Genomic DNA, 25468 nt, shown 5'->3' with positions numbered 1-25468 from the left:
TTGTGACTCATTGAGTAATGTTTTTAATGAAGACTTTTTGATCATCATGTTCTGCATTCTCTTCACAGACTGCTAGGCCTGGGGTTTTCCAGCTCTGTGCTCGAAGCCTGTGATTTCTGCACTCTCTTTAATGAGTGGAAAATTATGAGCTGTCGAGTGCAGAAGCAGAAAACACTGGCCTTCATCACCAAGCTAAGGCTCAAGTCCAATTCATTCATTCATCATTCATTCACTCACATCCCGAACACTTGCCAGCAATACCCAATGTATGTTACACAGAATGGCTTCAAATAGGTGTGCTTCTGTTTACCTTGGTTGCTGGTGCTGTGAAACAAAACTGCCTCCTCCCACCACCATGTGTTGTCCTATTATACTTTAATTAACATACAAAAAGGTGCTATTGACTCAAACTATGCAATGAAAAAGAGTACAGAAATGTAATTTTTAAATAGTTTAATTTATAAAAGGCTATTTGAAATAATGGTTCAGAAATGTATAATTTAAAAATGACAATTCAGTAAAGTTAAAATACATTAGCGGAAAAGCTAATGTAATTATAATTACAAGGTCCATGAAATTTAATTCATTTTCAGAAGAAAGAGACTGTGAGATATAGTAGCTGCTGGTAAAGAAAGAAAATTTTGACTGTTGCACTGCAATTAATACGATAAATTCAGCTTTTACACGTATCTTTCAGTTGAAATTATAGAGCTATCAGAAGAGCTGGGTTAAAGGGGCTTAGTTCAGATTAAGGCTACAGCTCTCAGCACTTCGATAACCATCAACAAATAGAAAATTAGAAACTTTGATTTTTTTTGAGTCTTACAACTGTGTGTGTGTGTCTCTCTCTCTCTTTCTCTCTCTCTCCCTCCCTCCCTCCCCTAATCCACGTGTTCATCCCAGTGGCTATACCAGCACTGAGCCTAACGCAGACTCCATTTTATAACATTAGTTTCGATGAGGGTAGACATCGTACATATAAGGGTAGACGTTGTAAATCACTTCATCGTGATGAATGCTAAGTTGGCAAAAGCCTATTGATGGTGCCGAAGTAGTTCACTGTGGTGAAGGGTTCAAATTCAAGAGGAGTAAATTTAGGACTGGGAAGGGAATTGATGCAACCATGCATGAACTGTAGAAGGAGTGGTCTTGATGGCTTTGAATGGTCTCTTTCTCACTCCAAGCTTTCTTATGGTATTAAGGGAAGTCAGGTAAGACATAATCCCCCATAGAGTAATAGATTTGTGCAATGACCTACCAGGAAAGGCCATTCCAGTGAACAGCAAAAGATACTTGTGACAATTGGATTTGATTTTGACGAGAAAAATAAAAGAGATATAAGGTGAGACAGTGGGGAGGTGGAAATGATCTCAGCAGGATTATTGGGCCTAATAACGTATTCCTAAAATATATTTGACATAGGACAAATGATTGGGCATTAGAGAGAGTTAGAGAGAAAGAAATGACCAGATTAGATGGAGGATGAGAACTTTTGACTTGGTTAATTGGATCGCCATTTCTCAATTATGCATTTCTCTGACACGACAGGAAATATTAACACGTTGGCACAGGCAACATTTTTACCCAATCCTAGCTGCCCATAGAAGGTTGTGGTGGGACTTCTTTTTGAATTGCTGGTCGCAGTTTGATAAAACTGGTTTAGCTCCAGTACGTCAGAGGGCAATTACACTGGTGTGGGGTCAGTCGCATATAAACCAGACCAGATAAGGACGGCAGGTATCCTTTCCTAAAGGACATTAGTGAGCCAGTTGGGTTTTCACCACAAACCAACAGCTCCATGTTCACTTTTTACTGATACTTATTTCCAGATTCCTTTAAGTGTCATGGGGGATTTGAACTCCCATTTTCTATGAGCCCAGGCCTTGGGTAGCAATATTACCACTACAATACCATGCTCAGTAAATGCAATTCATTTTACTTGAGTACATAAGCTGTTTGTTAGAATGTCTCATTTATTTGTCGACAATATTCAAAAACCTTACAGTGAAGTATTTGTAAAGATTTCCTATTGGACAATGTCTTGCTATGGAACATTTATCCAAATTTTTCCTCTTTCATTCTGACATTTGGTCGTAAATTGCGGCCTCTCTGGGTGCGTACGATGTGTTCACGCGCCCGAAGAGGCTCCCAAGTTCCGGGTTTAGGCGCGCAAGGCACACGCGCCGAAATCCTGCGCTTGCGAATTGTCAACATTTCTTTTGACAGATCGCGCGCCTCCCCGGGAGAAGGGCCTTTGTGGACGGAGATTTGGGCTATTTGCCAAACTCCTTCCCAGCAAATGTCCTGAAAATTCTTGAGCCTAGTAAAAACAGGTGTAAGGCTTGCCTTTACCAGTGTAAGAGTTTTGAAAGATAGAAAAATTAAAAAGTATCACTAATTTTTCTATTATAAACCCTGTCCATTCAGGTCAGTTTATCTTTAACCCTATTAATTCATTTATAAAACATTTTCAAAAAAATAAATTTTTTCCTAAAACATTTAATTTCAATTAATTTTAAATATTTGAGTTTTTAAAAGATTTATTGTGTTGTGTTTCTGTATTTTGGGGGGTATTCTCATTGATAGTAATGGGAGCTCGTACAAATGAAACTCATCATTATCATCAATCAGAATACTCCATGTTCATTGCTGGTCCTGACCCACGTGATCCCAGGATGCAAAACAATCCTGGGATATAGAACTTCTGTGCTGGGCTGCGCATCTAGGCCTCGGACCAGAAGTGTTAGTTCCACCGGGACCACCAGGTACTTTCGTAAAAAAACATTCGATCGGAGGTATCCACCCCACGGGAAACCTCTGACTGCAATTTTTGGCCCATTGTGTTTGATTCACCATTATTGACCTGTTGATTACACATGCTTGGGAACACATTCCACGGACAATGGCTGTGTGTCACATGGCTTGGTAAACGATTTGATCCTTGGCACCAAAATCATTGCCCAAGATTACAAGATATGGGAGGCCATTGAGGCCATTAAGAAGTGTCAGCCATGGCTCAGTGAGTAGCTCTCATGCCTCCGAGTCAGAAGGTTGTGGGCTCATGTCCCATTCCAGAGAAGTCAGCACAAATCTAGGCTGACACTCCACTGCAGTACTGAGGGACTGCTGCACTGTTGGAGATACCGTTTTTCAATTGAGACATTAAACTAAGGCCCCACCTGCTCTCTCAGGTGGATGTAAAAGATCCCATGGCATTATTTCGAAGAAGAGCAGGGGAGTTATCCCCGATGTCCTGGCTAATATTTATCCCTCAATCGACATCACTAAAATAATTTATCTGGTCATTATCGTGTCGCTGTTTGTGGGAGCTTTCTGTGCTCAAATTGGCTGCTGCATTTCCTACATTACAACAGTGACTACATTTCAAATGTATTTCATTGGCTGTATGACGCTTTGGGTTTTCTGTTGGTTGTGAAAGGCGCTATATAAATGGATTTATGAAGGGGAAGTCATGTTTGACAAATTTGCTGGAGTTCTTTGAGGATGTAACGAACAGGGTGGATGTGGTGTATTAGGACTTCCAGAAGGCATTTGACAAGGTATTACATAAAAGGTTGCTGCACAAGATAAAAGTTCACGGGGTTGGGGGTAATATATTAGCATGGATAGAAGATTGGCTAACTAACAGAGAACAGAGAGTTGGGATAAATGGTTCATTCTCTGGTTGGCAACCAGTAACTAGTCACAGGGATCAGTGCTGGGACCCCAACTATTTACAATCTATATTAACAACTTGGAAGAAGGGACTGAGTGTAATGTAGCCAATTTGCTGATAATACAAAGATAGGAGGAAAAGCAATGTATGAGGAGGACATAAAAAATCTGCAAAAGGACATAGACTGGCTAAGTGAATGGGCAAAAATTTGGCAGATGAAGTATAATGTTGGAAAGTGTGAGGTCATGCACTTTAGCAGAAAAAAACAAAGAACAAGTTATTATTTAAATGGAGAAAGATTGCAAAGTGCCGCAGTACAGCGGGACCTGGGGGTACTTGTGCATGAAACACAAAAGGATAGTATGCAGGTACAGCAAGTGATCAGGAAGGCCAATGGTATCTTGGCCTTTATTGCAAAGGGGATGGAGTATAAAAGCAGGGAAGTCTTGCTACAGGTATACAAGGTGTTGGTGAGGCCACACCTGGAATACTGCGTGCAGTTTTGGTTTCCATATTTACAAAAGGATATACTTGCTTTGGAGGCCGTTCAGAGAACCTTCACTCAGTTGATTCCGGGGATGAGAAGGTTGACTTATGAGGAAAGGTTGTGTCGAGTCCTTAGATGCTCTAACAATGACTCCACAAGGCAGTGTATTGTACTTGAATTGTAGTGACCCTAGTCCTTTATTAGTTAACTCCAGAGTGAGGATCATACCTGGTGGCCTACCTTTTATACTAGGCCAGGCACACGTGTACAGGTAATCTACAAGTCCCCCACTCCTGTGCCCTCTGGTGGCACACCTTGGTATGGTGCCAAGAGGGATCATGTAAGATACATGACAGGTTAATTAGGTTGGGCCTCTACTCATTGGAGTTCAGAAGAATAAGAGGTAATCTTATCAAAACGTATAAGATTATGAGGGGGCTTGACAAGGTGGATGCAGAGAGGATGTTTCCACTGATGGGGGAGATTAGTACTAGAGGGCATGATCTTAGAATAAGGGGCCACCCATTTAAGACAGAGATGAGGAGAAATTACTTCTCTCAGTGTTGTATGTCTGTGGAATTCGCTGCCTCAGCGAGCTGTGGAAGCTTGGACATTGAATAAATTTAAGACAGAAATAGACAGTTTCTTAAACGATAAGGGAATAAGGGGCTATGGGGAGTGGGTGGAGAAGTGAAGCTGAGTCCATGATCAGATCAGCCATGATCTTATTGAATGGCGGAGCAGGCTCGAGAGGCCGTATGGCCTATTCCTGTTCCGATTTCTTATGTTCTTATGTTCTTATAAATGCAAGTCTTTTTCATTTCAATTCATTCGATTCAAGTGAACTTAAGTCCCCCCACTGTAGCATCCAATTAACTCTTGAATGATTCCAGGGGATTCAGCTTCACTGTCCCGATCTGGAACTCTATTCCTGTTGATCAGTCTTTGAGGGCATTTTTCACCTTCACCGCTTGGGCGGTATACGGGCAGAACAAATCGCCCGATCCTTATAGAATCACAGCCGGACAATTCGCCAGTATACCACCCAAATGGAGAAGATGAAAATTACCCAATTTGTGCGAAGAAAATCTTCCTGATGTATTCGCCCTAAATTTGTCTTTTAAACTTGTGAGCTCTCGTAGTTTAATATGAAGCAATTTTCTGGATTTACCTCTTGCATTTGAGTATCTCTCTGCAACTCCTCACTGAACCCAGCACCACATCAAAAGAAGTGTCGTTAAAATATGGCGCAGTCTTTTCCTGTCTGGAATCCATTCTTAAACATCCTCTTCTGTTGTTTCCAACTTCAACTCCTTCAAATTAGCATCTTCGGATTCGCCCTTTAAATACTGGAGTGAAGATCCTCATCACGCCCGCTGCTGTTGATTGGATGGCAAACCCAGAAGTGGAATGTGAATGAACTGGCCAAGCTAAAATACCATTGACAGATGCGTCAAACTCACTGCCGAGACTCGCCCCTCCACCCCACCCTCCCGCCCCTCCCCCCCCACCCTCCCACCCCCCCACTCCGAAAAAGTCTCAGAGTAAATATCAGGGCCAATATGCCCAGTGACATCAGTTTGGTTCCTGAACAATTTCAGTGCTCAGCATCATCTCCTGCCCAGTCCATTAGGTTGCCACTGGTACTCAGGGGCTGTATTTGTCCCCATCTATAAGCTCCATTACCGCCTCTAAGAGCGGATAAGCCTCACTGACCGGGGGGCAGACAGATGGGCCGATCCATTCAGAATTGCCCCCGGGCCGGGAGCGGCAGGAACTGGTTTCCGCTACGTCCATGTTTCCGCTGCGTTGGGCATGCGCCGACCCCTTACCGACCGGCGGCGACCCCCTTTCCGACCCCCTCGAGGAATTGGCCCACAGGACCGAGGCACCTGCCAGTCGGTGCCACTGACAGCTTTCCCCAATGGGCTGCTCTCTGTGGCTGGGCGACACACCCGCCCTTAAAGGGGAGGTCGCACTGTCGGCGACTCCATCTTATTTTTTATTGTCGGCCGACTACCAGGTCGGGCCGACAATTATGCTTACGGGTTCGACCGGGCCTCCAACAGGCAGTCTGGTATCTCCTCTTGCGTGCCAGGCTGCTGGCCCGGCTGAAACTCTCCCTGGTGGCCCAGTGTTTGCCACTAACGCGGCATAGCGCGGCATTGATGATTTGGAGCGATGGCCGTTCCGATCCGTCCGCACTTCAGCCGCTCTCCCGACACCAACACCGCTCCGACCGGAAACAAGAAACAAAGCGCTGAAAGTCGCCGGATTGTCTGCCCCATGCATTGGGGCGGACAGAACGCTTAAAAATCAATAGGGGCGCCCTGTTTCGGGCGGAGGGCAATTTGGGCCCCTCAGTGTTTTAATTTAAGAAAAATTAAAGAGTAGAAAAGGAAGGAATGTTCATTTTAATTATTCCTTTCAACTTTAACTTTGTTAGTAGGACTCGCATGTTAATTTGTGAATATACTTAACATTGACAAATCCATTAATTATAACCTTATTCATACCTAATCCCTAAACACAGCATTTCCTTTTATTTCAGTATAAATTAACCCAATTTGTTTCTAAATGCAATCTGAATTTTAAGGTTCAAGAATCTCACTCGCACAATTGACCTAAATTGCATCTGAAAGCTTCAGTGAATGTTTTTAACACAAGCCAACAGTCTGATTAGCTCAATTAAGAGCCCCAAAGATTCATCAGCACACGACAGGGTAGATGTCGGGAAGATGTTCCCACTTGTGGGGAGTCCAAAACCAGGAATCATACATATAAAATAGTCACTAACAAATGCAGCAAGGAATTCAGGAGAAACTTCTTTTAATGGTTAGACTGTGGAAGTTGCTTCCATATGGAGTAGTTGAAGTGAATAGCATAGATGCATTTAAGGGAAAGCTAGATAAGAACATGAGGGATAAAGGAATCGAAGGTTATGTTGATCGGGTGACATAAAGTAAGGTTGGAAGAGGCTGATGTGGAGCATAAACACTGGCAAAGACCAGTTCAGCCAAATAACCTGTATCCGTGCTGTAAATACTGTATAATACAAACAGCCCTGATTGTTGAGTTGCCCTTTTTAGCCCCTTCAGACATCTGTATCTAAACCTTCTCCCACTTAACAGGATTGTAAAGGCAGTTTAACTCATTCTGCTGAGGTTCATATCCCAGCATAAAATAATTGCCCTGTTTCAGCAGCCAGCCTGAACCCATTCCTACTTTATCTAGTCTGGAATTTTCCCATTTCCATCTTCAAAGATGCTATAAATTAAGCATTCACTGTGTTTATTTCATACAGTTATAGCTCTGAGGGAAAAAGAGCCTCAAGTCTCCTGTGGCTCATAGTTAGAGATTATTAACATCAACCTCAATCTTCATTCCAGTTTCAAATAAAGAATATTTCTGCTTCTTTCTAATTGCCTCCCATTTTAAGCACTTGTAATTGCACTTCCCTCCTCCGTCCTTAGATTTTTGTTTCTGTCAAGAACTATTTCTATTTCTAATAAGCTCCAGTGTTGCCTCTTTGGCGCCTCACTTTCTGCTCATTTACATGTTGCCTCTCAGTGACATCAACCATAGGCACAAGTCAGTTTTCATATATATGTTGACACCCACCTGTGCCTCTCCATTACCACTCGACTCCATGAGCATCCCAGTGTTGTCAAATGGCTTACCCAACATTAACTCACAAATGAGTCAAAACTAAATCCAGTGGAATATTGGCATGGTCAAGGCCAAGTTATTCAGCCCATGTCAAAAACAGTGACTGCATCTCACTCACTTCTCAATTTGAACCATATGTTGCACAATGTTGGTTCCTGTTCAACCTTCAACAGAGTTTCAAATCCATATCCTATCCATTAGCAAGATGGCGTACTTCTACATCCGCAACATGACCACCCTCTGTAATTACCTCAGACCCACCACTCCGGATTCTTTCATCCATGTTTTAGTTACTGTCACAATTACCCACGCTGCCCGAGCTCCTCTCCTACAGAAATTCCAAACTGTGCTGTGTACCTCCTGTAACGCACTCGGTCCTGCTCATCTATCATGTCCACTGTCACCCACAATATATCAGGTTCTAAATCCTGATCCTCTTCTCAAATCCTACAATGGACTTGCACCATCACAGTCTGTACTGTTTAGTCTTTTGACCCTGACATCATTCTCTTTCCCCACCTTCACCATTGGTGACAGTGACTTGAAGGAATTCAGTCCACTCTTTGGAAGTCATTCCTTAAATTGTTCGCCATTGCTACTTCTCTCCTCACTTTTAAAAGACCTCTCAAAAACTACTTTTTCAACTTGACCATTGGCATTTCTCCTAAATCTTCGAACACCACCTCTGTGGAGTGCCTTGGCATATTTCCCATATAAAAGTCAAGAATTAAACAACTGAAGGCTCCTTTTAAAGCTCAGTGACTCAAACTCCCAAGCGATGCTCGATGTTCTTTAAACTCTTTACAAAGAGTTGGAGGGTGGGGAATTTCCCTGGAGCTTCTCTCACTGCATTGTTGTAACTTCTGTGGAAGTTCAGCATTGACCTTGTTTACGCACGTAATCAGCAGTGTAGCGTGAGAAGCTCTGAGGAAATTCATACATTTATTGTCTTTTTTACAGTGACCAGAACGGAACAGAATGTTCCACTCGGTTTGTTTAACGCTCTGTTAACTTTATTGGATATGATTTTTTTTTTTAATTATTAATGAGATGTCGGCATCGCTGGTAAGGCCAACATTTATTGCCCACCCCTAATTGCCATTGAGAAGGTGGTGGTGAGCCACTTTCTTGAACCGCTGCAGTGTGTTTGGCGAAGGTACTTACACAGTGCTTAATCTCCTTACAACATACATGTCTTGGCCAACAATTTTCCCTCAACCAATATTGCCAAAAACAAATTAACTGGTTATACTTTTCATTCCTGGGTTGTGGAATCTTGCTGCGTTTGGAGATTGTGTGGATGAATGCTCATAGTGAGGCAATGCATTGTGGCTGAATGAATACAGAGACAGCATGTGCACTAAATGGTAAAGCTTTAAAAGGAGTAAAAGCACAGAGGACCCGAATTTGGTGGACTTATCGCTGGCTGCCATTGAGTTTTCTCGGTGGTCTCCCTGGTTTCTGGGCGTTCTCCCCACCAAGCGTGTTTGGTGAGGTCCTCACGCCAGCGAGGAGAGAAAACTGCTGGGGAGCACCCACTGGCGTGTGCCGGTGTGCAATGCCGACAAAAGTCCTCCCGCCCACTCACTCCCCAGATTGGTCCGGGCGGTCCTCCGCTCCAGCAGCAGAAGAGACCACCATGAGGAGGCAGATCTTATTGAACAGTAAGTCTGAAGACATGCAATAAAAGGTTAGTGCATTTGTTTTCTTCATTTCTTTTGCAGCAATTTTGGTGGATAGGGTTCTCTGAAGGATTTGGAAAAGTTCTTCTTCCATTTGTTGAACATTTAAATGTTTTCCCGTTTCCCCTCCTTGGACCCGACTCTATCCTTGGCGATACTTTGCCGAGAATAACATTTGCTGCCCAGAAACCGACCTACCGCGCGCTGCCGCCCAGAATTGGCAAGTAAGGCCCATTTTCCCACCGGTCTATTTTTCCACATTTTTCTACCAAACATCTGCCCAAAGTTCCATCAGGATCTTAGCGGTCCTTTCATCGGTACGTGGGCGGAACTTAGGTTTGACCAAACTCGAGCCCAGAGACTTGGAGGTTGAGAATCAAAACTCTCTTAAAACAGGAGGACATTTTTTAAAAAGAAGCATATGGGAATTTTGTTTTTATGCTGGCCATCCTAGACTGGGTGTTATGTAATGAAAGAGGATTATTAGCAATCTAGTTGTGCGAGGCCCCTTGGAGAAGAGTGACCATAATATGGTAGAATTCTTCAGTAAGATGGTGAGTGACACAGTTCATTAAGAGACGAGGGTCCTGAACTTAAAGAAAGATAACTTCGATGGTATGAGACGTAAATTGGTTAGGATAGACTGGCGAATGATACTTAAAGGGTTGACGGTGGATAGGCAATGGCAGACATTTAAAGATCTCATGGATGAACTTGAACAATTGTACATCCCTGTGTGACGTAAGAATAAAATGGGAAAGGTGGCTCAACCGTGGCTAACAAGGGAAATTAGTGATAGTGTTAAATCCAAGGCAGAGGCATATAAATTGGCCAGAAAAAGCAGCTAACCTGAGGACTCGGAGAAATTTAGAATTCAGCTGAGGAGGACAAAGGATTTAATTAGGAGGGGGAAAATAGAATATGAGAGTAAGCTTGCAGGGAACATAAAAACTGACTGCAAAAGCTTCGATAGATATGTGAAGAGAAAACGATGAGTGAAGACTAATGTAGGTCCCTTGCAGTCAGAATTAGCTGAATTTGTAATGGGGAACAAAGAAATGTCAGACCAATTAAACAAATACTTTGGTTCTGTCTTCACTAAGGAAAACACAAATAACCTTCCGGAAATACTAGGGGACCGAGGGTCTAGCGAGAAGGAGGAACTGAAGGAAATCCTTATTAGTCAGGAAATTAGGGAAATTGATGAGACTGAAGGCTGATAAATTCCCAGGGCCTGCTAGTTTGCATCCCAGAATACTTAAAGAAGCGGCCCTAGAAATAGTGGATGCATTGGTGGTCATTTTCCAACATTCGATAGACTCTGGATCAGTTCCTATGGATTGGAGGGCAGCTAATGTAACCCTACTTCTTAAAAAATGAGGGAGAGAGAAAAAAGGGAATTATAGACCGATTAGCCTGACATTGGTAGTGGGGAAAATGTTGAAATCAATTATTAAAAGCAGCGCATTTGGAAAACAGTGACAGGATTCGTCCAAGGCAGCATAGATTTATGAAAGGGAAATCATGCTTGACAAATCTTCTAGAATCTTTTGAGGATGTAACTCGTAGAATGGACAAGGGAGAACCAGTGGATGTGGTGTATTTGGACTTTCAAAAGGCTTTTGACAAGGTCCCACACAAGAGATTAGTGTGCAAAATTAAAGCACATGGTATTGGGGGTAATGTATTGACATGGATAGAGAACTGGTTGGCAGACAGGAAGCAAAGAGTGGGAATAAACGGGTCCTTTTCAGAATGGCAAGCAGTGACTAATGGGGTACTGCAAGATTCAGTGCTGGAACCCCAGCTATTTACAATATACATTATTGATTTAGATGAAGGAATTGATTGTAATATCTCCAAGTTTGCAGATGATACTAAACTGGGTGGCAGTGTGAGCTGTGAGGAGGATGCTTAGAGGCTGCAGGATGACTTGGACAGGTTAGGTGAGTGGGCAAATACATGGCAGATGCAGTATAATGTAGATAAATGTGAGGTTATCCACTTTGGTGGCAAAAACAGGAAGACAGAATATTATCTGAATGGTGACAGATTAGGAAAAGGGGAGGTGCAACGAGACCTGGGTGTCATGGTACATCAGTCATTGAAAGTTGGCATGCAGGTACAGCAGGCGATGAAGAAGGAAAATGGTATGTTGGCTTCGTAGCGAGAGGATTTGAGTATAGGAGCAGGGAGGTCTTACTGCAGTTGTACAGGGCCTTGGTAAGGCCACACCTTGAATATTGTGTATAGTTTTGGTCTTCTAATCTGAGGAAGGACATTCTTGCTATTGAGGAAGTGCAGCGAAGGCTCACTAGACTGATTCCTGGGATGGCAGGACTGACATATGCAGAAAGACTGGATCGACTAGACTTATATTCACTGGAATTTGAAGAATGAGAGGGGATCTCATAGAAACATATAAAATTCTGACGGGATTGGACAGGTTAGATGCAGGAAGAATGTTCCCGATGTTGGGGAAGTCTAGAACCAGGGGTCAGAGACTCAGGGTAATGGGTAGGCCATTTAGGACCGAGCTGAGGAGAAACTTCTTCACTCAGGGAATTGGGAACCTTTGGAATTCTCTACCACAGAAAGCTGTTGAGGCCAGTTTGTTGGATATTTTCAAAAGGGAGTTAGATGTAGCCCTTACAGCTAAGGGGTATGGAAAGAAAGCAGGAATGTGTACTAAAGTTGCAAAAATGATCAGCCATGGTCATAATGAATGATGGTGCAGGCTCGAAGGGCCGAATGGCCTACTCTTGCACCTATTTTCTATGTTTCTATGTTTCTATAAATAGGAATATAGTACAAAGCAAAGAGGTAAATTTATACATATCATTGGTTGGGCCACAGTTAGAAAATAGTATCCAGTTTTAGTATCTTACTTCAGGAAAGATGTCAAGACCACGGAGAAAGTCCAGCGGAGATTCGCTGAGATGATAGCAAAGATCATAGGCTTTAGTTTGATGAGATTCTGGAGGAACTGGGACACTTTCCCTGAGAACAGAGCAGATTAAGAGATTTGATTGAAGTTTTGAGCAGGTAAATTGAGATAAACTATTCCCACTGACTGCTGAGTTAATAACTAGAAGGTGTAAATTTAAGATTAAGTTGCATTCCATCACGTAGAGTAGCTTTTAATTAAAAAAAAATTGGGCTGTGCTATTCAGATTTCTAAATTAAATACTCAAATAATCGTCTGGAAATCAATCTTGGAGATGCTTGTTGCAAATAAGTAGGTTAATAATCAAATTCAGTTAGGCTGATTTGGAGTTTACATATGCTAGGAGACAAATCAGTGTCAGGATGCTGATGCAAATAAGTAGGTTATGCAATGAAATGTTAGGTTATGTGTTTAGGCTTGCAGTCTAAAATCTGTTTTTAAGATGCGTACTATTCCATGAAGAGTATCAGTTTAAATTGATAGTTGATCAGATTGCTGCCTACAAAGAGAATTGTGTGAGGGATTTTAAAAATTGAATTTGTGGGCTTGGAACTTAAGTCAGGATCTTCAGAGCGTAAGAAAACCACTTGTGTTTATTGGTCCCTGTTAATATTTATCCTGTAATTCTTTAGGCCGATCTGACAAGGTGAGTGATGTGTGTACATGTGCGCTCAGTGTATGAATCACATCCAAAAAGTGTACAGAAGGAGATAAAGAACATGAATAAACAATATTCAGTAAGTTGCATATGGAGCTCTGAGCTTTACTTACTCTGTTTGCGATGTCATTAACTCAGTCCAACTGTAACCATTGCCCTTTGATCTTTGCCACACACTGAAGCCTGGAACTCAGCCAGACCAGCTTGGTGAGACGAGATGGTTCAACACCTTGAAGGAGGAACAATTACAGTGTAAGTTAATTTTCGGTGTTCAGGTGCACACCTGGGATACTTGGTGGGACCTTGCTGAGTGCTAACTGGCTGCTGCCTTTCCTTATATCCCAACAGTGCCCATATTGCAAAAATACTTAATTGGCCATGAAGCACTTGAGGTAATGAAAGGCACTATATATAAAACCAAGTTATTTTTTCCTCTTCTCTCTGGTAAGGGATAATGGGCAGGCAAGGAGATGGAACAATCCAAACACTGGAAATAAATAAAATTGTAACAGAAGCAGGGAATGATAATCATTTGTTGTATATCACTTGGGGTGGAGGGCGGGGAGAGGGGCGGGGTGGGGGGCGGTGGATTTTGGTCAGCCAGCATTAGAGCTGCTAAGGTAGAACCGATTCACCTGGTAAAGGTGATGCACTGTGGGTTCCCAGCTGCGATTCGTCACAATGTCACTTGCCAAACTCTGCAAAGGCCAGGCATTAGCCCACAGGAGTGAAGGGAGCGGAAACCGGAGAATACTCCCAAGTAATATTGCAAAAGATCACCTGTCCACCTTCTCTACTGGCAGGTGGCCCAGAGAGACTAAGAGCCTGGCAATAGGGAGGAAATAATACATGTCCAACAAAATAAAAATAAAATGGAGGATGGAGGAGAGATGAAAAAGAAGCATAAACAAAAGAAAGCCATTGGGTAGAAAGCTGACCAGAGGGCTCCCAAAGCTTGATCAGTCAGTGGCAACTGGTATACAATGTGGGATCTGTAAAATAATTGCTGGGTTACCAGGGCTAAAAGGGTTAAATTATGAGGACAGTTTCATAGACCAGACTTGCATTCCCTTGAATATAGAAGATTAATGGGTGATCTAATTGCGGTGTTTAAGATGATCAAAGGAGTCGATAGGCTAGATAGAGAGAAACTACCGAGGCAGGTAGATGGAGTTAAGGTACAGATTAGTCACGATCTAATTGAACAGGCTGAATGGCCTACTCCTGTCCCTATGTTACGATGTAACCCAGTTCAGCTTTTATAAGCAGCAAATGGTATTTTTGACGCAGATCTTGTAGGAGTGCCAGAAATATCAGCAGGCTTCAGAATGGTACAGCCGTCACAGGACAGAATGTCACTTATTTTACAAGCACCTGCAGAATCCCAATTTAGGAGTCTTGTACATGAGTGAATTTTACTGTTGTGCAGCATTCTCAATTAACTCTCTTTGGCAGATTGTCCAGTCACACCTGTAATCTGCCATGGACCATGATGTAACATTTCTTCATTCAAAACATGCAATATGTTCTCTGCCACAGCTGGTAATTGAGTGTGATGTATATCGTATATACAACTGCCTCTTTTATCTTGTGTTAGGAACAGGAGTAGGCCATTCAACTCCTCGAGCTTGTTCTGTCATTTAATTAGATCATGGCTAATCTGCATCTTAACTCCATCTACCTGCCTTGTTCCGTAACCTTTAATATCCTTGCATGACAAAAATCTACCAATCTCAGTTTTGCAATTTTCAATTGACCCCCCAGCCTCAACAGCTTTTTGGGGGAGAGAGTTCCAGATTTCCACTGTGTGACCGTTTTTTGCGGTAACCAATGGGCCCCGCCGTAATCGACGATTATTGTAAGTGGTTTCGCCCCACCCATAGCGAGCACACAAACCCCCTTACTACAAGTTCTAGATGATAGGGATTACTGAGGACAAATTTGAACACAGACAGCGTTTTCAGGCTCACCCATATAGTGTTTATTAAGGTTAACAAAACCACCCCACTCGTATACAGTACAAGCAGTGTGTACACAACAGTACAGTTTACAACAGTACAATCCTGGCTTGTCCAACAAGCCCCTGTCGTGCTGACTTACCACGACCTAAAGACACCCTCCCATGAACGAAACTATCACCGGACCCTTCCGACACTAAACCATCACCGGACCCTTCCAACACTAAACACCCTCTGGTTTGGTAAGGACATAAAGGCACCCCAATTTCCCAGCTAAATAATGTTGTGGGGGCATAGGCTTGGCAATGCTCACCTAGATTGCCCTTGATCTTGCTTGCAGCTTCTTTCCGTACGTTTCGGCTACCTGGTTTCGTACCGGCCTTGCGGTATGTGAGTCCCAGTCTGAGTCGAAGTCCGTCTCATTTGGAAGAGCAAGGCTCAGCTCCTCTTGACATTCCGTTTTGGTGAGGGCAGGAGAGAGAGAGAGCGAGAGCTATCCAAAACGGCTCTCTGATATACCTGCCCCCCAATACACAGACTGCTGTCTGTTTTTTAATGGACGCAGGGCATCAGGGCATGGTTTCCAGGCTTCCTCCCAGGTTTGGATGGGTAATCCACTCGAGTCCTTTGTGGCCTCTTCCTGCCTTCCGGGGCCTGGCCTCAGGTTTGATGTCTTCTTGAAATGTTTTAATGTCCTTAATCGTCAGCGATGGCTTCAATCTCGTTTCGATCTCCCAGTTGATTTAACTTAATGAGCTCATCTTCTCAGAAACAGTGAGTTGCCAGCCTTATTATCCATGCCTTGAGAGCGGGTCTCTCGGGTCATTGTTCCCAAGGACAATCCGTTACCATATGAATGCAACCTGTTACGTCAGCCACCTTCAGTCTGAGGGCTTTTCCATTGCTTCCCCCAAACAGCCTGACCAGTTTTTAATAAGGGTATATCTAAAAATCCATGGGGTCTGCACCGACTGCTACAATTGCCCTTTGTGTGAAGAAATGTTTCCTGACATCACCCATGAATGGCCAACTCTAATTTTAAGGTTATGCCTCCTTGTTCCAGACACCCCACCAGAGGAAAGTGGAGCTGGGCCCAGGATCAGATCAGCCATGATCTTATTGAATGGCGGAGCAGGCTCGAGGGGCCAAATGGCCTACCCCTGCTCCTATTTCTTATGTTCTTATGTACCCTTTCAACTTCTTTAATTATCTTAAAGACCTCAATTAGATCACGTTTTAATCTTCTATATTCAAGGGAATGCAAGCATAGTCTATGCAACCTTTTCTCATAATTTAACTTACGGTGTTGTACTACTGTGAAAATCTTGATATTAATTACACAGCTAAGAGACACAACAGAGCTGCTCTCGTGCATCTCTTAAATATTTCCTCCACAGCCTATATCATTTATGAAACTCACTCCCCAATGGCTGAAAAACAATACAACCAAAAACAGCAACCATTGCTGTTGAGCAACTCCAATCAGTCCAAGGAAGAAGAACAATATTACACAGAACAGCACAAAAGATCAGCACAAATTGCCAGTGGGGAAGCTTCACTTGCTGAACGAGAGTTTGTGGAAAATGAAGCAGGTTGAGGGAACTCTCAGGCCCCTGTATCTTCTCTGACCCTAGCAACCAAAGACCATGTTGGTGAAACATATGATCTTGTCACAGTTGCCTCTGGTTGCACCCGATAATGATCATAAAAGAAAAAATGGCATGCGATTATTTTTCATAGAATCATATAATCATAGAATAGTTACAGCACAGAAGAAGGCCATTCGGCCCGTTGAGCCCCTGTTGGCTCTCTGCAAGAGCACCTCAGCTCATCCTACTCCCCTGCCCTTTCCCCGTAGTCTGCAAATTTCACGCCGGGTGGAACCTGGACAGTCGATGGGCGGTTCTGGAAAAATCGCTTAGAAAACATACATTTTCAGCGGATCCTCAGCAGTTGTGGGCGCAACCTGCACCAAATTCGGTCCCCTAGGGTTCTGTGGCTACACTGCTCCTTTTCAGTCAGACGTCTCCACCGCCTTCCTCCTCTCCACCGAATTCTCGTGCTCACAAAATTCCTCACTCTACTTGCGAAGTACCCCGTTTGCAACTCCACCAGCTCTGTCTCCAAGCTCTGTGCTCTAGCTCTCTTAAATAAAAGCCTCACATTCTGTCAGCTAACTTTATTGGAATGCTGGATTAGGTTGATAATCTTGTAAAGCAAACCTCTCCACTTGTGAAACGGTGCAACACAGCCAACTGAAGCTCAATGCACTTATTGATAACAGTTGGCAGAGATGAGGTAAAAATTTAAGTTGTTATCGGATGAAGAGAAGCACAATTTAGAAGGCTTGAAAACTTTGGGAAAGAAAATGCGTCAGCTGAGTGTTGGATGAACACTGATCGGCTGAATGTTATCTTCCCCACCCCAACCTGCCAATTATCTCAACAATAACCATTGGTTCCTACCGTGTAACCATGTGAAACAACATCTCCCCAATGATGAACGTAGGTTTTTTGTCAGTTATGGCCAATTGTTCCTTTCGTTGTCATTCACCTGTATTGACTTGACTAAAATGCCTGCGGAATGATTCAATGTGTTGCTATGCTTTTGATCCCCTTTTTTGAACAAATTTAATCCACTTAATTGCCAGTTAAGATCTTTTCAAATGTAGTCAGCAATGAAAGACAAATCCTTGGATACACTATCCTCAGTGTGGTGGAGTTACATGTATTTGCACCAGCCCAATCAGTGAAGTATTACCATATTGTACTGAAAACCACAACCTATATTTCCCTCCCGAACAGCAACCACCACGATGCTACTTTAGCTACCTCTGCACAACCAGAAGGATTACATTGTGCTCGATCAATGAAAGAAATTCATGCTCCATTAGACCAGACCAGTTTCCCAGAAAACAACCAAGCTTTTGTTGTTCACTTGCAACACTTTTCAGTTTTCAGTGCTGACTATGTACTTCAAACAGAAGTTATTTAATATTATTACAGGCACAGTAATAGATCAAAGCAGCTTCATAATGATTAATTTCTGGCCTTGTTAATGTGCTCTGCTGATGTTTGATGTATGGTGGTGGAAGGGCATTGATAGTGGACTTTGGACATCATGTGAGGAGAACAATGTGTCATGTGACCTGCATGACAGGCAAACCATCAACTTCCCTTTGTCTTTTCTGAAAATGAATAAGGAAGCATAAGCCTTGATCTGTGAGTGTTCAGAGGTGTTTGTTCGAAGGAAGCCTCCGACTGGAATTTTGGGCCCAATATATTTTTCCTCTCTTGTCTTATTTAATGCATGTTCCACCGAAATCATCTGATTGTTCACTAGCTGAAGAATACAAGGATTCTAAACAAAGAATTACATAGAATTTATGGCACAGAAACAGGCCATTCGACCCGACTGATCTGTGTCAGTGTTTATGCTCCCCACCAGCCTCCTCCTTCCCTACATTATCTAACTCTATCTGCATATCCTTCTACTCTTTTCTCCCTCACGTGTTTACCAAGCATCACCTTAAATGCATCTGTGCTATTCACCTCAAATACTCCTTGTGGTAGCAAGTTCCCCATTCCACCCAGTCTTTGGAAAAATAAGTTTCTCTTGAATTCCCTATTGGATTTATTGGTGACTATCTTATATTGCGGAGTTGGAGCTGAGGGTGGATTCACTCTGGAGCATCCACGATGCTGAGAATGACGTGAATATCACGTGTAGCGAGTTGGTCGTACCACAGGGAAAGGGTCCACAGCCAGATAGGGAATGGAAGACCAACAGGAAGAGCAGTGCAAGGAAGGTAGTGCAGGAGTCCCCTGTGGTCATCCCCCTGCAAAACAGATACACTGCTTTGGGTACTGTTGAGGGGGATGACTCATCAGGGGAGGGCAGCAGCAGCCAAGTTCATGGCACCGTGGCTGGCTCTGCTGCACAGGAGGGCAAGAAAAAGAGTGGGACAGCAATAGTGATTGGGGATTCAATGGTGAGGGGAATAGATAGGCGTTTCTGCGGCCGCAACCGAGACTCCAGGATGGTATGTTGCCTCCCTGGTGCAAGGGTCAAGGATGTCTCGGAGCGGGTGCAGGACATTCTAAAAAGGGAGGGAGAACAGCCAGTTGTCGTGGTGCACATTGGTACCAACGACATAGGTAAAAAGAGGGATGAGGTCCTACGAAACGAATTTAAGGAGCTAGGAGCTAAATTAAAAAGTAGGACCTCAAAAGTAGTAATCTCGGGATTGCTACCAGTGCCACGTGCTAGTCAGAGTAGGAATCGCAGGATAGCGCAGATGAATACGTGGCTTGAGCAGTGGTGCAACAGGGAGGGATTCAAATTCCTGGGGCATTGGAACCGGTTCTGGGGGAGGTGGGACCAGTACAAACCGGACGGTCTGCACCTGGGCAGGACCGGAACCAATGTCCGAGGGGGAGTGTTTGCTAGTGCTGTTGGGGAGGATTTAAACTGATATGGCAGGGGTATGGGAACCAATGCAGGGAGACAGAGGGAAACAAAAAGGAGGCAAAAGCAAAAGACAGAAAGGGGATGAGGAAAAGTGGAGGGCAGAGAAACCCAAGGCAAAGAACAAAAAGGGCCACTGTACAGCAAAATTCTAAAAGGACAAAGGGTGTTAAAAGAGCAAGCCTGAAGGCTTTGTGTCTTAATGCAAGGAGTATCCGCAATAAAGTGGATGAATTAACTGTGCAAATAGATGTTAACAAATATGATGTGATTGGGATTACGGAGACGTGGCTCCAGGATGATCAGAGCTGGGAACTCAACATCCAGGGGTATTCAACATTCAGGAAAGATAGAATAAAAGGAAAAGGAGGTGGGGTAGCATTGCTGGTTAAGGAGCAAATTAAGGCAATAGTTCGGAAGGACATTAGCTTGGATGATGTGGAATCTATATGGGTAGAGCTGCAGAATACTAAAGGACAAAAAACGTTAGTGGGAGTTGTGTACAGACCTCCAAACAGTAGTAGTAATGTTGGGGAGGGCATCAAACATGAAATTAGGGGTGCGTGCAATAAAGGTGCAGCAGTTATAATGGGTGACTTTAATATGCACATAGATTGGGTTAACCAAACTGGAAGCAATACGGTGGAGGAGGATTTCCTGGAGTGCATAAGGGATGGTTTTTTAGACCAATATGTCGAGGAACCAACTAGGGGGGAGGCCATCTTAGACTGGGTGTTGTGTAATGAGAGAGGATTAATTAGCAATCTCGTTGTGCGAGGCCCCTTGGGGTAGAGTGACCATAATATGGTGGAATTCTGCATTAGGATGGAGAATGAAACAGTTAATTCAGAGACCATGGTCCAGAACTTAAAGAAGGGTAACTTTGAAGGTATGAGGCGTGAATTGGCTAGGATAGATTGGCGAATGATACTGAAGGGGTTGACTGTGGATGGGCAATGGCAGACATTTAGAGACCGCATGGATGAACTACAACAATTGTACATTCCTGTCTGTCGTAAAAATCAAAAAGGGAAGGTGGCTCAACCGTGGCTATCAAGGGAAATCAGGGATAGCATTAAAGCCAAGGAAGTGGCATACAAATTGGCCAGAAATAGCAGAGAACCCGGGGACTGGGAGAAATTTAGAACTCAGCAGAGGAGGACAAAGGGTTTGATTAGGGCAGGGAAAATGGAGTACGAGAAGAAGCTTGCAGGGAACATTAAGACGGATTGCAAAAGTTTCTATAGATATGTAAAGAGAAAAAGGTTAGTAAAGACAAACGTAGGTCCCCTGCAGTCAGAATCAGGGGAAGTCATAACGGGGAACAAAGAAATGGCGGACCAATTGGACAAGTACTTTGGTTCGGTATTCACTGAGGAGGACACAAACAACCTTCCGGATATAAAAGGGATCGGAGGGTCTAGTAAGGAGGAGGAACTGAGGGAAATCCTTATTAGTCGGGAAATTGTGTTGGGGAAATTGATGGGATTGAAGGCCGATAAATCCCCAGGGCCTGATGGACTGCATCCCAGAGTACTTAAGGAGGTGGCCTTGGAAATAGTGGATGCATTGACAGTCATTTTCCAACATTCCATTGACTCTGGATCAGTTCCTATGGAGTGGAGGGTAGCCAATGTAACCCCACTTTTCAAAAAAGGAGGGAGAGAGAAAACATGGAATTACAGACCGGTCAGCCTGACATCGGTAGTGGGTAAAATGATAGAATCAATTATTAAGGATGTCATCGCACTGCATTTGGAAAGAGGTAATATGATAGGTCCAAGTCAGCATGGATTTGTGAAAGGGAAATCATGCTTGACAAATCTTCTGGAATTTTTTGAGGATGTTTCCAGTAGAGTGGACAAGGGAGAACCAGTTGATGTGGTATATTTGGACTTTCAGAAGGCTTTCGACAAGGTCCCACACAAGAGATTAATGTGCAAAGTTAAAGCACATGGGATTGGGGGTAGTGTGCTGACATGGATTGAGAACTGGTTGTCAGACAGGAAGCAAAGAGTAGGAGTAAATGGGGACTTTTCAGAATGGCAGGCAGTGACTAGTGGGGTACCGCAAGGTTCTGTGCTGGGGCCCCAGCTGTTTACACTGTACATTAATGATTTAGACGAGGGGATTAAATGTAGTATCTCCAAATTTGCGGATGACACTAAGTTGGGTGGCAGTGTGAGCTGCAAGGAGGATTCTATGAGGCTGCAGAGCGACTTGGATAGGTTAGCTGAGTGGGCAAATGCATGGCAGATGAAGTATAATGTGGATAAATGTGAGGTTATCCACTTTGGTGGTAAAAACAGAGAGACAGACTATTATCTGAATGGTGACAGATTAGGAAAAGGGCAGGTGCAAAGAGACCTGGGTGTCATGGTACATCAGTCATTGAAGGTTGGCATGCAGGTACAGCAGGCGGTTAAGAAAGCAAATGGCATGTTGGCCTTCATAGCGAGGGGATTCGAGTACAAGGGCAGGGAGGTGTTGCTACAATTGTACAGGGCCTTGGTGAGGCCACATCTGGAGTATTGTGTACAGTTTTGGTCTCCTAACCTGAGGAAGGACATTCTTGCTATTGAGGGAGTGCAGCGAAGGTTCACCAGACTGATTCCCGGGATGGCGGGACTGACCTATCAAGAAAGACTGGATCAACTGGGCTTGTATTCACTGGAGTTCAGAAGAATGAGAGGGGACCTCATAGAAACGTTTAAAATTCTGACGGGGTTAGACAGGTTAGATGCAGGAAGAATGTTCCCAATGTTGGGGAAGTCCAGAACCAGGGGACACAGTCTAAGGATAAGGGGGAAGCCATTTAGGACCGAGATGAGGAGGAATTTCTTCACCCAGAGAGTGGTGAACCTGTGGAATTCTCTACCACAGAAAGTTGTTGAGGCCAATTCACTAAATATATTCAAAAAGGAGTTAGATGAAGTCCTTACTACTAGGGGAATCAAGGGGTATGGTGAGAAAGCAGGAATGGGGTACTGAAGTTGCATGTTCAGCCATGAACTCATTGAATGGCGGTGCAGGCTAGAAGGGCCGAATGGCCTACTCCTGCACCTATTTTCTATGTTTCTATGTTTCTATTTATGACCCCTGGTTTTGGTTTCCCCAAAAAAACAACAATAACAGGTGTTTTTATACTGCTCCTTATGTGGAGAATAATGCAATAAGATTTTCGCCTTATTGCTTGAGTGTAGCAGAGGGAGGAAAATTGAGTGGACAGGATCACATGTCAGTTACAGAATGCACAGGAGGAAAATCAGGTGACCTCTGTTACCGTCTCTGCCAGCATTTCCTCTCTGCACTCTGCCGATGCTTAACACCTGGGTGGTAAAGATGAAAATCCACACCAATCGCTTTAAAGCATTGTGGTCATAGAGCAGGCGAGAAAAAGGAGAGGGAGGAGGGGGGCAAAGCCACAATTAAAAGGAGGCGGCTTCTTAAAGCACAAATTGGGAGGGATTTTGAGAGGGAGTTTCCAGAGACAGGGCCCTGGAGGCTGTAGAAAGGGCCACCAATGGTGAAGTCAGGGCACGAGAAGGAGGCTCATGTCAAAGGATCGGAACAGTGCATGGCAGGCTAATGAGCAGTGGGACGGAAGTGCTTCTGCAAGCCACATCGATTGGCTTCGGTTCCATCAAAATTAAGCTGGAGGAATTAACAACTCATCAAGATCTTTATGTTGAGAAAAGGGTGACAACAGTCAAGGAATCGAGAGGAGAGACGATTAAGCTGAATGCCACAGGTGTGCATGTGGTTGCTTACTCCATGCTTACGGATGATGCCACCATGCCTGATTCTCTGGAAGGTTGGTGGTTGCGCACAGATGTACCAATCTTGCACTTCTGGAAGAGTTGCAAAAATGGTATTCTGAACTAGGTTTGTTTCCTATGTACCCTTGATCTCTACCTGGCACAAATTCCATTCTCCCAACTGGGACAAGCACTTCATCACAAAATCCAACTTACCTCATCTGTTGCACGTTAAAGTTTGGGAACTTGCTCGGGTATCTTTGTTCTGCTTGACACTTTTTACACATTGCCGCAGTGAATTCCAGTTCATTCCACACAATGCTGTCTGGTGAAGAATTGAGGCAAAAAAGCAGAATATATTGGCTGTCAGCATTTTAAATATAAAGTAAGATACAGGGCCATTTCAGTCGGTCAGCCTGGCTTTTTCACTTTGGGCCAAAGCCTTGTAAGCATTCAAAACCTAAACATATTTTTAAAAATTCATGCTCAAGGGCCGGAGAACGAAATGCTCTCCAACTTTGCTACTCAGTGTCAGCATTAATGAGACATAGGTTTACGCTTACTCGATTCTATCCTGCCGATGTGCTTCAATAGAAACCTTAAACAAGCATCAACTACTACACCACTGTATATTTTTCCATTTCCTACCCACCATCATTGTGACTACACTTCAATAACTCTCAATTAGTTTCAGAGGTGGGTCAATGATTTGAAAAGACATGGTGCCGACCCAGTGTAATGGGTGAATCATTACAAATATTGGCAGCTGCTTCCTCTGCTGCTCTTCTCTTCAACTGTATCCGTGGTCATCTATTGCCATCTTTTGCCCTTTCTTCCCCAAATCTCCTTCCTTCCATTGCTTAAGATACCCTGCCCAAACGACAAATTCAAACTACAAGTTTAAAGCTATCCCTGCTGAGCGCACTGCCCAACCTTGACCCTGCGGGTCCTTGTTCTCACTGAGCCCATTCAACTGCCGGAACTCTGCTGAAATTTGACTTCCATCACTGGATTCCTCGCGAACAGGATTTTGTTGCTCTACTGACTACACTGTTTGATTCAACGGCTGTGACTCTGTAGTCGCTTCAAGTCTTTGCTGCTGAATTCTTTTCTCAAATTGGTTTCTAATCTCCTGGACTTCTCTGGACATCTAGATTATGTTTCTGCTTTGAACTACACTGGATTACACCACTACATTTCTGCACTGGACCATACTGCATTAAACTGTAAGACTTACCTACTGTGTCTCTATCTCTGCTGCTAAAAGAATTTTTACCTTTTAAACTGCGGTTGTGTCTCTGCTGAACTGGTTCTATTGGTTTTGCAGCTCTGCTGGCTTCTCGCTAGCAGCTGCTGCTTCACTTGTTGTCCGGTGATTCGTTCTACCGTTTTTCAGCTCTGCTGGTTATAGGCTTGTGGGTTTACTTTTTCTCCGCTACTTTGATCTACAGTGACCTCCGACTTGCGTCAATTTCGCCATCATCTTTCTGCACCGCTACCAACTCTCATTCCTACGGCAACAACCTCCATCCTCGAACTCTCTACCCTTCAAGTAGCTTCTGGACTTCACTCACTTGCTTTGGACAGCGGTTTGTCGATGCTCCATGTCAGCCCCATCCTGCTTATGTCGGCTTTTTCCTTCCATGGGACCTCTGACTTTGACACTGGTCTCCCTACTATTGTCTCCAAACTATTCCCTGCTACCAGGAAATATGTATCCCATTAATTACTACATTTAAATAGGCCAATGTAACCTGAGCTTTTCCCGTGTCCATTCATGTTGGAGAGGGTGCTATTAATCAGGAAAGAATTAATTAACAGAGGGAATTAATCAGAGGAAAATTAAGTTAGTAAAGTTAAAATCCTAGGCAAGAAAGGCTGAAAGGAAAGATATACATGTGTTCATGGTTGAATAGCTAGCTCTGCATTCAAGTTACCAACTTTGAAGCCCTCCCTATTGAACTCATAATCTCGGAACAGAATGTGTTTTGCTGCTATCAGAGCTAGAACAAAGAAGAGGTCATAAAACCCAGCTGAATGCATCATTAGAAGGAGTTGAGGCTGAGGTCAAAAGAACTCCCAGGAAGATTTTATCACAGTATAAACCAGATAGCAGGGAAAAATACACTCCAAGGCTAGGTCACATGGGGTGGTAAGCGATTACGG

This window comes from Pristiophorus japonicus, chromosome 20 (genome assembly GCF_044704955.1).
Source record: "Pristiophorus japonicus isolate sPriJap1 chromosome 20, sPriJap1.hap1, whole genome shotgun sequence".
NCBI classification, from domain to species: domain Eukaryota; kingdom Metazoa; phylum Chordata; class Chondrichthyes; family Pristiophoridae; genus Pristiophorus; species Pristiophorus japonicus.
The sequence above is the reverse complement of the archived record's forward strand: the minus strand, read 5'-3'. Positions refer to the sequence as shown.